The following is a 12,755-nucleotide window of genomic DNA, read 5'->3' on the forward strand; positions in this document are numbered from 1 at the left end:
GACGGCTGGGATGGGGGATAGGAGAGGATACAGAAGGGAAGAGATTATATGTAATACATGTATATAATATATACAGATATATAATATACACAGATATATATATTTACATAATCTATAGCTGTGCTGCTGGTCTCTGCTGATTCATTGCACAGAATAGTTTGTGCTTCATTGTTCAATTGTTTGATCATTTTTTTCTTGTGGTCTTAGTGATAGCTTTGAAGCTGGCGATGCACAATGTATTGACCAGTGTTGATCTCCTACTGTTTTGTTTTGAAATTCTGTACCATTGTTTTTATTCTTTTTGCATTTTAAATAAAACCAAAATAAAGTACATTTCCCATATTATAGAAAAGAAAAGCAAAGAGAAGAAAAGGAGGAGTGGAATAGAGATTGCCAGGAGCTGGGGGAGGGAGGATCTGGGAGTTATTGTTTAATGGAGCTTAATGGGTACAGAGTTTCCATTGGGGAAGATGAGAAAGTGCTGGAGCTGATGATCGTGGTAATTGCACAGTTGTAATTATACTTAATGCAGCTGCGCTGTACATTAAAATGGCATATAGATTATATATATTTGTAAAGTTCAAATACACAGGGCACCGTGAACAGGACAAGAGAGGTTTAGAAAGGCTCCCTAGAGTGGTTGGAAGGAGGATAGGAAAGCTGGGGGAAACGGCATATTCCAAGGGAACAATGGGGAGGACCCAGGTTTTTGACAATTTTGGACGGATTCTGATGGCATTTTGAGGCAGGCAGTCCAAAAGCTGGGGAGCAAGTAATGCCAGTTCTCACATCGATGCTCTTTTATCTTCCCACACTTCCTTCTTCTTAGAAATCCCTTTCATCTGTCACATCGCACTCTTCAGCGTCAGGTTTCGAGGTCACCTCCTTTGCTAAGCTTTCCTTGTCCAACTCCAGAACTTGGTCCTGGACTATATTTCTCTCCTCCACAAGAACTGATGATCATCAAAAGTGAGGCTTGTGTCTTTTCATATCTCCAAACCCCAGTACCATGACTAATGTCCTCAAAAGTGCATCTGGAGTAGATGAATGGAGAAACCCACAGAGCACAGTAGAGAACTGATGTACTGGCTACTTTTCAAGTCAGGGAAGATGACAGTCACACTGGGGTGGGGATGGAGGAAAGATAAGTCCAGTACATAGAATGAACTAGACAGGCTAGGAGGCTGAGGTCAAGGAAACAAAGCAGGAGGTCCGGGCTGGGACCTAGGCAGGAAATGACATCACCCTTCTTGTACCTGGGCAGAGCCTCGGGCTTCCCTCACCTGGTATATGTCATTTCCCCAAATTTTTGTATTAAGTAGTTACTACAAGAATAGAAGAGAAATATCTGAAAAGAAAAATCTCCTACATTTAGAAAATGATCGGCTATGAAAAGATAAGATGCATCACCATCACCATAAGTACAATACATTTCAAAAATAGATTAGTATTTGTAATGGATTAAAATTTTTCCTGTGGGTGACTGAAATTACATGATCTTGTTGACTAAGATCTAGGAATTGGCAAGAACTGAGCTTCATTTTAAAGGAGGAGAAAAGATCAACATGAAAACAGAGGAAAAATCTTTCCACATCCTCTTCTAGAGTGCCATCTCCTCCACCTTACCTGCCCTTTGCTTTGATTTGCCTATCTTTGAAGGCTCCTTCCTCCACAAAACAAAGAGGATATTTTTTTAAAGCTACTGTGTTACCAGGACATGATTTAAAAAAAAAAAAAAGACAATGCATTCAATTATGTACAACGTTTAGCTAGAAATAAGCCAAATGAAATTTCCACTTACTGAACTTAATATCCCTCTTAGAGAGAAAGACTAACCTGGTATAAACATCAGAGAAATGTCTCCCAAGGTCCCTGTGTGACTTTAAACTAGCAAAACGAAGATGTGTCCCCGACCCGGTGTCTCCCTCTGGGCTAGGACAAATTTTGACCTCTTGCCTGGTGAAATGGACTGACCAAAAGTCCAAAGCTTAGAGGATTCACATGTGTTGAAAGAAATAACCCAAGGAGCTTTCTGGTTTTCTCTTAAGGGACATTTATTATTATACTACTATATGTATTTACAACTTTGCATAAAAAATCATGGTATTGGCTGATAGAAGTCCATACTATAAAAATACACTGAGAGTGAGTCCAAATACATTAAAAGAATCCTGAGCAGAAGGAAGCTCATCTGTTACTCCAGGAGATAACTGCCTGATTGTTATTACCCTCTAGACACAAAGGTGAAACTGAGGCACAGAGAGCAGGCTTTCACACTCAAGTGTAGACTGGTACCCACAGGCAGTACTAGTTGGTTATCAAACATTCACAGAACACAGAAAGGCTACACACAGTCAAAAAACACTATGAAAAATAAGCAGAATTGTTTAACAATTAAATCAACACTATGTCATTGTTGGACTTCCTTGGGGGAAAATTATTTCTCAGACAATCAACAAATAATTTTAGATGGGTGGACTACCCGCCGACTGGTAATAGAGATTTTCACAAAACTCAACTCATAAAACTGCAGGAAATGAAATAAAAAAGCAAGGTAAATCACCATCCGTTTATTTATGTTATTCATACCATTCTAATTGTAAAACTCGATGTAAAGATGATCTTCCCAGCAGGGTTGCAAAGGTTCCATCTCCAAGCTCCCCACTGTTTGTGAAGTGGAGCGAGCTGACATATGCGCCCCCCTTCACAGGGAACGCTGGGCTCAGCTCCTCAAAATCAGCAAAGAGAAGTTCTTGCCCTCCAGTCCAGGGAGTCAGGGCACCACTAGACCCTCAGGATTCCAAACAAGCCTCAAGAGCACTCATCTAATAGTTCTCTCCCAGAAAATACAATCAAGAGTCACAGAATGCAGTTCTGGATAACATTCACAGGTTTCTAAATGCCAGAGCTAGGACTTGTGACTACCTGAGAAGATATTATCCTTATTATTTGTTGTTACTATTTTTAACCCAAAGAAAAGTGAGAAAAATAAGAATGTGATAAGTGTTTAAGAAGATTTATCTTTGAATTTTAAAAAAACTTTTTTAATAAATAAAAGTTAATGTCCTTACTAAATATAATTTGCCAATTTCCAAACATTGGCTTGGAAATGTTATTAATGGGTTAGATTAAAAAGACAGGGGACAAATTGCCTGCCCCAGCTCTTTTTGCCTGTTTGCTTGTCTGTGTGGCTGGTTTTTTGTTTTGCTCTGGTTTTGTTTCTTTGTGTTAGGTTTGAGTGCTGCAGTGAAGAGTTGATTGGAAACACACCTCGAACGTGCTGCTGGCCTCAGCCAAGCCAGTGCTCCCTCTCCTGCCTCTCTCTCTTCTCCCTTTCCCTCATCCACACCAGGACCAGCACGCACACCTCACAGGCATGGCGGAGAGGAAAAACGACTGTGTGTGTCCACTAGAAGCACAGGACACACGCAGCGCAATGAATTTTACACATAGCTGTGCGAGTCCAAGCGCCTAGTCCAGTTCTCTCATTCTGTAAATGACCTGAGGAGGACTAGAGAAAGGACTTGCCCACAGTCACAAAGTCAGGTCACCCCATTAAGATCTAAGCCACATACTTCTTCTGGTTTTCAATAAGGTTTTTGGTCATTTACTTCAATGAAAACATACACATCCAAAAAAATAATTACATATACATATATATGAAAATGAAATTAATCACACAAATTCATAAAATAATCCTAAAATCTCAAAACAAAAACTCTCCATCTAGCTTCTACATGGTTCTACTGGACTGAGGTTCTGGACATTTTCAGTCCAGGGTATCTGTTTATAAAAGCTTATTTCCTGCTATGTAATCTACATAAATTCCCTCGGGGGTCCTCAGAATGAATTTGTTTTAAAAAAAAATAAAATGAGGAGCTGGAGGCTGGCCATGATGACACACACCTATAATCCCGGCACTTGAGAAGCTGAGGCAGAAGAAGCCCATGAGTTCAGAGCCAGCCTGGGCTACACAGTGAATCCAAGGACTGCCTGAACTACACAGTGAGATTCTGTCTCAAAAGATATGAGGGGGAAGTACAGTCACCACAGCGATCTAGAAAGCTATCTACAGTGCCTCTGAGCTCAGCCACCCTTCCCAAGCTTCAGGTCCTGGCTTCCCTATCACGCCTTCTCCAAACCCAGAGAGAAAGTCATTCCCTCAAGTTCCAGCACTTGTCATCTGTTGGTGCCTTCACACCGACACTGGCAAATGTCTCCTTCATGTAAGTCAGTGTCTATCAGGGTCTACGCAAAATCGCTGGGGCTGGGGCCCAGCACAGTGCTTTTTTACACCCTACTAGGATTCATAAAGTGACTATTCCTTGATACGCTTTCACAGTATTTTATGTAGTCTAGGGTCGTTTCATCTAACTCTTTAAAAATACTGTAAGTAATATGATCATGTCCTGTGTCCTTTATCCACAAGAAACAATGCTCTCCCTCCTCATGGGATCCCTGACTTGTAGGCTCTGACACTGGACATCAGTTCATTTTCTTAATGAACAAAGGAAAAAAAGAGTCTCTGTCTTGGTTTGGATTTAAATGAAAATCCCCCCAAAAGCCAGTAAGCAATTCTACTACCTAACTGAGCCCGGCAATATATCACTGCAAACCTAGAAAGCCGTGGACAGCCTTGAAGTCAGACTATCTGAAGAGCTTTAGTATCCTTGGTTGAGAAGTGTCCCAAGAATTATGTTCTGCGATCACCAACCTGAGACTGACACTGTGGAGTTTATTTCAGCAGAAATAAGGATGTTTTCACAGTGAGGTTGGCTTTCACTGCTATATGAAATAAGACTTCCTTGCTATTAACATCTAGTGCTAATTGTACCTCTTCTACTGCTTTCTATGAGCCACTCTGATCTCAGTTGGACAAGCTATTTAAATGCTTGTTTCTTAGATTCCTACTTTTTTGACTTTTCTTAAACATTACTCTAGTAAAGCATGCTTTAGTTTTTTACACATTTTCACTGTATGTGTATAAAATAAATCTTCAGCTAGGGTACTTTATATTTGAAAAGACAAAACAAAATTAAAATGAACATTTTCACAACTTTCTCACTGAATTTGATTAGTTTACTAAAACCACACAATCACCAATCTGGTTTCCTCACCAATTAAAGAGAATGCCTTTGGGTCTGTCTGCCAAGATAATTCAGTGGAAGGAAGGACTGAATGAAGGGAAGAAGGAGGAAGATATCTTTTTAATAGTTATTTTGCCATGACAAAACCATGTCACAAAAAGAAAAGTCAAACTCAAAGAGCGGGAAAAAAAATTACTGTATTGAATTAAAAATATATTCTATGGATAGAATCAAATATATCAAAAATTAATGAGCAGTTTCTATCCAGTTTATCACATAATAGCTATATGTAAAATATACATGTGTGTATGAATATATGTATGCACACATGTATTCTGACATGGGTGCTACCATATAGGCAAAATCTGAACCACAGCATTGGAGCCAGCCTTCATTTTTGCACATACTGAGTTACCAGCTCTGTGGTGTGAGGCAATTTATGTATGATCTTGACAATATTAATAACCCCAAACCTGAGTTTCTTCATCTATTAAAGGAGAAGCAAAATTATTCCTACCTACTAGGGCGGTTTTAAGGATTATATGAGATAATGCTTGTTTTGTATTTGAGGAAAATCCCTCCAAGAAAATTTTCCACCAGGACTTCGTGTTTTCTGCTGACCTCTTGAGATAGGTGAATTCTTGAAGTGTATACCTATGTTTCAGTCCCCAAGAGAAGAATGGAGTCCTTTCAGGAATTCCTGTAGATGTTACACAGTAATTTATACAGGACTTCTGAAAAATATTGTTAGCAAAGCTACTCAGTTTTGAAAGGCAGAAAGAAAGTAATTCAAATTATCAATGGACAAATATCTGTTAAGTATGGCTCGTGTACAGTCCACTATTCCAACCTCAAAAATCACGTTATGTGCTCTATTCTCGAAGAATTTAGATATTACCTGACTAGTTAAAAGTATAAGGTATATACTTAACAATAATAGTACTTGATTAGTCAGCGAAGGCTTTCCAAACTACATGGAACTCAAGATTAACCTTGAAAAAGACATGGAAGGGTATTGGCAGGACCTTCACAACACCTGAGAGATCAGAGATGTAAAATCACCTAACTACTTCCTACAGAGGAACTAATGACTGCTGACCTGTAACTAGAGGCACAAAGATAAGGTTCTCCCCCCCCCCCAGCCTACATCTGGATCATCCTTTGGATGCTTTAGTCATTGCCTTAAGAAAATTACAATAATATCTAGCAATGCAGAGTACAGGTTTCACATGGGCTCTATTTCCATACTAAAATTTATTCTTGTCTTTTGAAAAATCAGACTAGCACTAAGTATAGTAACTAAAAATATCAAAAGAATAAGTGAATTTCAGGACACCATAGAAAAAGAGTAATTGTAATAGTTATATGTTCAGTAATTAAAGCCCCTTGGAATAATCTCCCTAGGCTCAGCCCACCTTGACCTCCTCGAGGTGAGGGGTACAACACCTCCATTTGAGTCAACTTTCCAGCCTCTTCCTCTTCCCCATCTGGTTAAACCACAGTGAACTTGTCAGTGAGGGAGACCATGGGCTCAGTCCCCATCTGGAGGTCCAGAGAGAACTTTGAGGCCACAGGATTCCTCAGGGTTAGAGACCCCGACTTCTCTGCCTCTACACCCACAGATTTTCCAATGTTCGCTCATCAAGTGGGCCCAAGTCATGTGACCAATCAGAGGCAAAGCTGCAGTGTCAGGAACAGCTGCCTCTGCTTTCTGACTGTTGCTGGGCTTAAGAATCATGAATAGAAGGATGGAATGGAGGGGGGGGGGCAAAGCAGAACAAGATAAGGCAGGTAGGATAGAGTGGGGTTAGGGTGGGGTCACGTCACTTTTCTACAAGATATAAGACTCTAAGTAAAAATAAAGTCACTAAAACAGTGCCTTGTAATCTCTCTCTCTCTCTTTCTCTCTCTCTCTCTCTCTCTTTCTCTCTCTCTCTCTCTCTCTCTCTCTCTCTCTGTCTCTCTCTCTCTTTCTCCCCCCACCCTCTCTTTCTCTCTCCTTGTCATTCAGATTTCAAACAGCATAGATATCTTTAGCCTAAATGACATGTGACCTGAGAGTAGATAAAATGCCACAGGATTCTTCCTAAGAAAAAATAAATGACTGTGAAAGACAGATAGGCATGGATACAGAGGAAATGCTTTCATCCTTTAAAAAAAAAGAAAGAGGGAGAGAAACAAAGAAGCATTGCCGGAGTCCTCAGTGACCCACACATATCAAATTATACAGGACGGGCTAACATGATTGCCCATTCTCCAATCAGCCGGCAGATGTGCTGCTGCATGCTGCATGAGCACCAAGTGACAGAAAAACCCTGCTGGAAGTCCTACTAAAAGAGAATTACAATAATCAAGCCCGGGCACCATCAGGGCATGTGTTACGGCAGCAAAATTAAATACAGAAGCACACCCTGCCTAAGGCCTGCAAAGCACAAAACCACAGCCTTAACCTTCCAAACACTGTTCACCGAGAGAAGGGCTAGAGTTTTAAAAAGAATTGAGATCAAGCGCAATGCGACGGAGTTTCATTTGTGTGCCATTAAATCATCGCCTGATCCGTCTTGCTCCTTCCTCCTGGTGGCCTTTTCCCTTGTTTATGCTTCCCCTCAGTCTCCACCTCCCATCAGGAGATGTCAAACATGAACTGGAAAGTCAAGGATTTAGAAATTATTTCCTCCACAGTTCGCTTTCAATAAAACATGTGGCAAACACTTTTGATATACCTTGATAAAGACACATCCATCAGAAAAGCTGTCTTGTAACTTTTGAAAACGACAAACTAGAATCTTAATTTTAGAAGAACGACTGGTCCAACCATGAGAGAACGTGGGCAGGGCAGCTAATCATTATTACAGGTCTGGAATTTTCAGTCAGAAATCCCTTTCACCCTCTACAGATTAGATGTCCACCTGTGTTCCTCAAGCAGAGGGTTCCCCAGAGGTGGAGACAAGCAGAGAGCAAAGGGGCTCTGCGGATTCCTGGGGCTTGATCAGCCACCCTGCCCTACCTGCTTCCTGGCCCATCGCTACTGGAAGGGAACCACTGTGTTACTTTTTTTGGTGGGGTTTGGTGGTGATGGTGGTGGTGGTTTTTTTGTTGTTGGTTTAGTTTGGTTTGGTTTAGTTTGGTTTGGTTTGGTTTGGTTTGGTTTGGTTTGGTTTGGTTTGGTTTTTTGAGACAAGCTCTCCCCATGTAGTTCAGGGTAGCCTTGAAGAACGGCTGTCTTTTGACCCAAAGCAGTGCAGAACCCTCTTTTTTGCTCTCCTTGTGTTTTCTCTTGCCCACCTCCACCTGTTTCTGACCCAGCACCCCAGCGTTCTTATTCAAAACATAAATTAGCTCCTCACCCAGCTCCCCAAGTCATTTCAAAGAAAGCCATGCTCCTACCTCACCTCAAAGGCCCCACCTAACCTGACAGGCGCCTCCCCATCCTCCCAGTCCAGGACTCTCTCTCTATTCCCAAAAGCTCCAGCTGGGCCTTGCAAATACCAGACCCCTTCCCGGCTCCAGCTCCACCCTCCGGCCCCTGCCCTTGCTCTTCCCTGTGCAGCATGCTCTTTGGCTCCTTCTTTGCTCAAATGGCACCTGCTCATCTTCAGTCGGGGCTCCCTCCTCGGAGAAGCTGCCCCTGCCCACGCTAAATATTTGTCTCCTTGGCACTGCTGTCTCACGCTGCACGCTGGTGTTTCCCCCACAGCAGTCACTGTAATGTGCAATTGATTTTTAGTTAGGTCTTTCCCAGTATTTATTTACTGTGTTCCCAAACAGCCAGGATTTCACAAGCCATGGATGTTGCTCCCATTCATGAGCCCTTGTGGGCTAGCTTGCTGCCTGTTTCCTCATCGGCTCCTAGCAGAGTGGTAATACAATGTTATTTGACAGCTAAAGGAAGGAAAGATGGAAAGAAAGAGGGAGGGAGAGAGGGAGGAGGGAACAACTGAGCCTACCTGTAAATGAACCCTAATAAGGAAGATCCCACCGATAACACTTAGACCTATTCATTTGCAGTCATGACATTAAGGCCTGAAATTTAAGTCCAAGTGAATTCTGCTTGAACTGAACTATTGCTTTACATGCTTTTTTCTTCATGCTCGGGGAAGAGAAACAAAAAAGGAGCTAGGAGTAAGTTTCGATCTGGTTCTGTACACTGGAACTAGTCTTGCCTCCTGTGTGTTTAGTGAACTTAATGCAAGCATGCAGGGGCTCCTGCGCCTCCTCTTACAGCAGCTGTCCGTGTGCTGATTTATGCTGCGATGTTTCCTTATAGGCCCAACGGTCCCTCCTCGTGTGGGGCTCAGGCGCATATTCCATACCTCCTACCCAGCTCTGTGTGGTCTCCTGGAGCACATATCACATCTGGCAGCTTCCTGAAATCACACGTCTGGATGCTGCAAAGGTAGCGTCGTATATCACCTTCCTGCTCTGCAGGGAGAAACGTTATTTTTGGTTGAAATCACTTTTTCATTTCTCCTCGGTCAAAGAAAGTTCATTCTCTCTATTGTTCAACTTTTCTGAGTCAAATTTTTAAATTTTGTGTTACTTTTATAAACAGTTTTAAAGTTACTATTTTTTGTTGCCATACAGCCAAAGGCAACAGCATGTGATTGAGTCTAACCTATAAGAATATATATGGAATTTGTTATTTTAAATTATAATTCATCATGAAAGATCAATGGTGAAGCACAATTTATTAGCACACTCACTAGCTTTTAAACTTCAAGTTTCATTCAAATCTATTTTCATATTGGGCAGAAACTCAGTTACCACAAACTTCTAACTCAGTACACAAAGGGAAAGAGGAAAGAAATTTACTTCTTATTAAAAAAATTATAGAACCAAGTCATATAATAACTTTCATAAATTACATTTAATTTCAGTTTTTAAATTATTAATTGCACAAGTGTATAGAAGACTGTGTAATGATTCAATACCCCAACTAGCCTGAATATATCATTCAATGTGCTGTGATGAAATCAAGGTAGCTAGTGTTTTCATCTCCTCAAATTTTTAATTTTTTTATTAACATAATAGTTATAAAGGGTATAGTGTAACATTTTAATATATGTACACTGGTCAAATCAACATAATTAATGCTTCTCTTTCCTTATCATTATTTTGTATCTGAAGACACTGAGCTCCTCTCTAGTTATTTCTAAAATATGTAACATTTTATATAATATTGTGTATATATAATAGTTACTGTGAACTATAGTCTCCCCACTGTTCCACAGGACATAGAACTTACTACTTCTGCCAAAGTTTCTGTTATCTAATTTCGCACTCTCTACCCTCTCCCACCTCCTCCAACCTCTACTAATCACTATTATATATTCCAACCAACTTTAACATCCTCATATAAGAGAGAACATGAAGTTTGTATTTCTGAACCTGCCTTAGTTCACTTAACGTAATGTCCTCCAGTTCTGTCCAATTTGCTGCAAATGATACTACTACTCTTTTATGGCTGAATAATATTCCAATGAATATATATGGCCCATTTTCTTTATCCATTTATCTGCAGATGAGCATCTAAATTGATTCTATGATCTATTATAAATCAGAGCAGCAACAAATGGGTACACAGGTATCTGTTTGATATGTAGATATTGTTTCCTTTGGATTTATAGCTAGTAATCTGATACTTATCTATTTTGGGTTTGTTGAAGAACCTTTATTCTGTTTTTCATAGGGTTTGTACTAATTTGCATTCCCACCAACAATATGTTGCCTTTTTTCTGCACTGTCACCAAAATTTGTTTTTTCCATTTGCTTTTTTTAACTTTTTGATAACAGCCACTCTAACTGGAGGGCAATGATACATTGTTAGAATTCTGACTTGCATTCATAATAGCTCATGAAGTTGGACATTTTTCATAAATTAACTGGCCGCTGGAAATTCTTCTTTGCAAAAGTATGCGTTCTTATCCTTTTGTCCATTTTTAATTAGATTATTTGCATTTCATTAAGGAGTTTTTAAATTCCTTGTGTAGTCTGGATATTAACCCCTTGTCAGATGAATAGTGTAAAAAAATTTTCCTATTCTATAATTATCACTTTAATTCCTTTTGTTTAGTTAGTGTGCAGAGGCTTCTTAGTTTGATACAATTTTTTCCCTTTATTTTACTTCCTATGCTTTGGGGGCCTAATAAAAAATATAATTGCCTATCCGTGTATGTTACAGTGTTCCTCCTGTTTTGTTCTAGAAGTTTCATAGTGTCAGTTCCTACACTTAAGTGATTTTTGTACAGGATGAGAGGTAGGGGTCCATTTTCTATATGTGAATACCCAATTTTCCCAGTTCCATCTATTGAAGAGGCTGTCCTTTCTTTGATGTATGCTTTTTGTATGTCTGTCAAGAATAAATTGGGAATAAGTACATTGGGTTCTATTTTGTCCCGTTGGTCCATGTGTCTGTACTTACATCCATATCATGCTGTTTGATTGTTATGGCTTTGCAGTATATTTTGAAGTCAGATAGTATGATACCTCCACTACCTGAAGAAGAACTATTTGTTCTTTTTGCTCAGGATTACTTGGTTATTTGAGGCCTTTGTGCTTCAAAATGAATTTTAGTATTCTATTTTCCAGTTGGGTGGAGAATTTCATTGACATTTTGATGGATATTGCATTAAATTTATAAATCAGTTTGGGTAGTTTGGTCATTTGCCAATATTAATTATTATAGTCTATGCACAATGGGAGGCCTGTGTGTGTGTGTGTGTGTGTGTAGCTTCAATTTCTTCCATCAGAATTTCACATCTGCATTTTGAAAATCTTTCACTTTCTTGGTTAAATTTATTCCTAGGTTTTTTTTATTCATAGGTATTATGCATCAAAATAAAGCATTTCTCTAAGTTATTTATTTTAAATATTTTGCCACAGTAATGGAAGGATCTAATTAATGCAACAGAGAAATATTCTGTGGTCTATGGGGGACACGCTTAAATGTGACATGGTGTTTTCTTCTTCAATTTTTGGAATTCTCTTTGTCATGTTCTTTTGGCAGTTTGACTATAATATGCTGATTGAAGCTCTTTTCTGGGGTCTTCTATTTGGGGTTCTATGAGTTTCCTATACCTCAGTACCTTTATCTTTCCCAAGAGTGGGGAAATTTTTACTGTTATTTTACTGAATAGATTTTCTATGTCTTTCTTCTTTTCTTCTCTTTTAGTGACCTCAAAAAAGACAAATTTTTCTCACTTAATAATCTCCCAACAGTCTCAAAGACTGTCTTCATTCTCTCGTGCTTTTCATTCTTTTATATTTCTGTAATAGTCTAACCCAAATATTTCAAAAAGCCCATTTTTAAGTTTAGCTTTCTTTCCTCTGCTTGATCTAATCTGTGTTGAGGCTTTCAGTTATATTTGACTTATTGAGTTCATTTCTAAGATTTATATTTGGTTCTTTTTCAGAATTTCTACTTCTTTGCTGACTTTTTCACTAACATCATACATCCTTTTCCTAATTTTATTCGACTGTATATATTCTCTTTTCTCACTGAGATTTTTTTGTAATGATTCTGTTAAGTTGTTATCAGGCATTTCATCAACATTGTTTTCTTTAGGATCTGTTGTTAGTTACTAAGCTCTTCTGGAGGCATCAAATGAGCCTGTTTTTCATAGTTCTGATGACCCTTCACTGAGCATTGTTCACTTAATGGGTCAGTTA

Source organism: Cavia porcellus, unplaced genomic scaffold (assembly GCF_034190915.1).
Source record: "Cavia porcellus strain 051 isolate PalLab524CR breed Dunkin Hartley unplaced genomic scaffold, mCavPor4.1 scaffold_10, whole genome shotgun sequence".
NCBI lineage: Eukaryota > Metazoa > Chordata > Mammalia > Rodentia > Caviidae > Cavia > Cavia porcellus.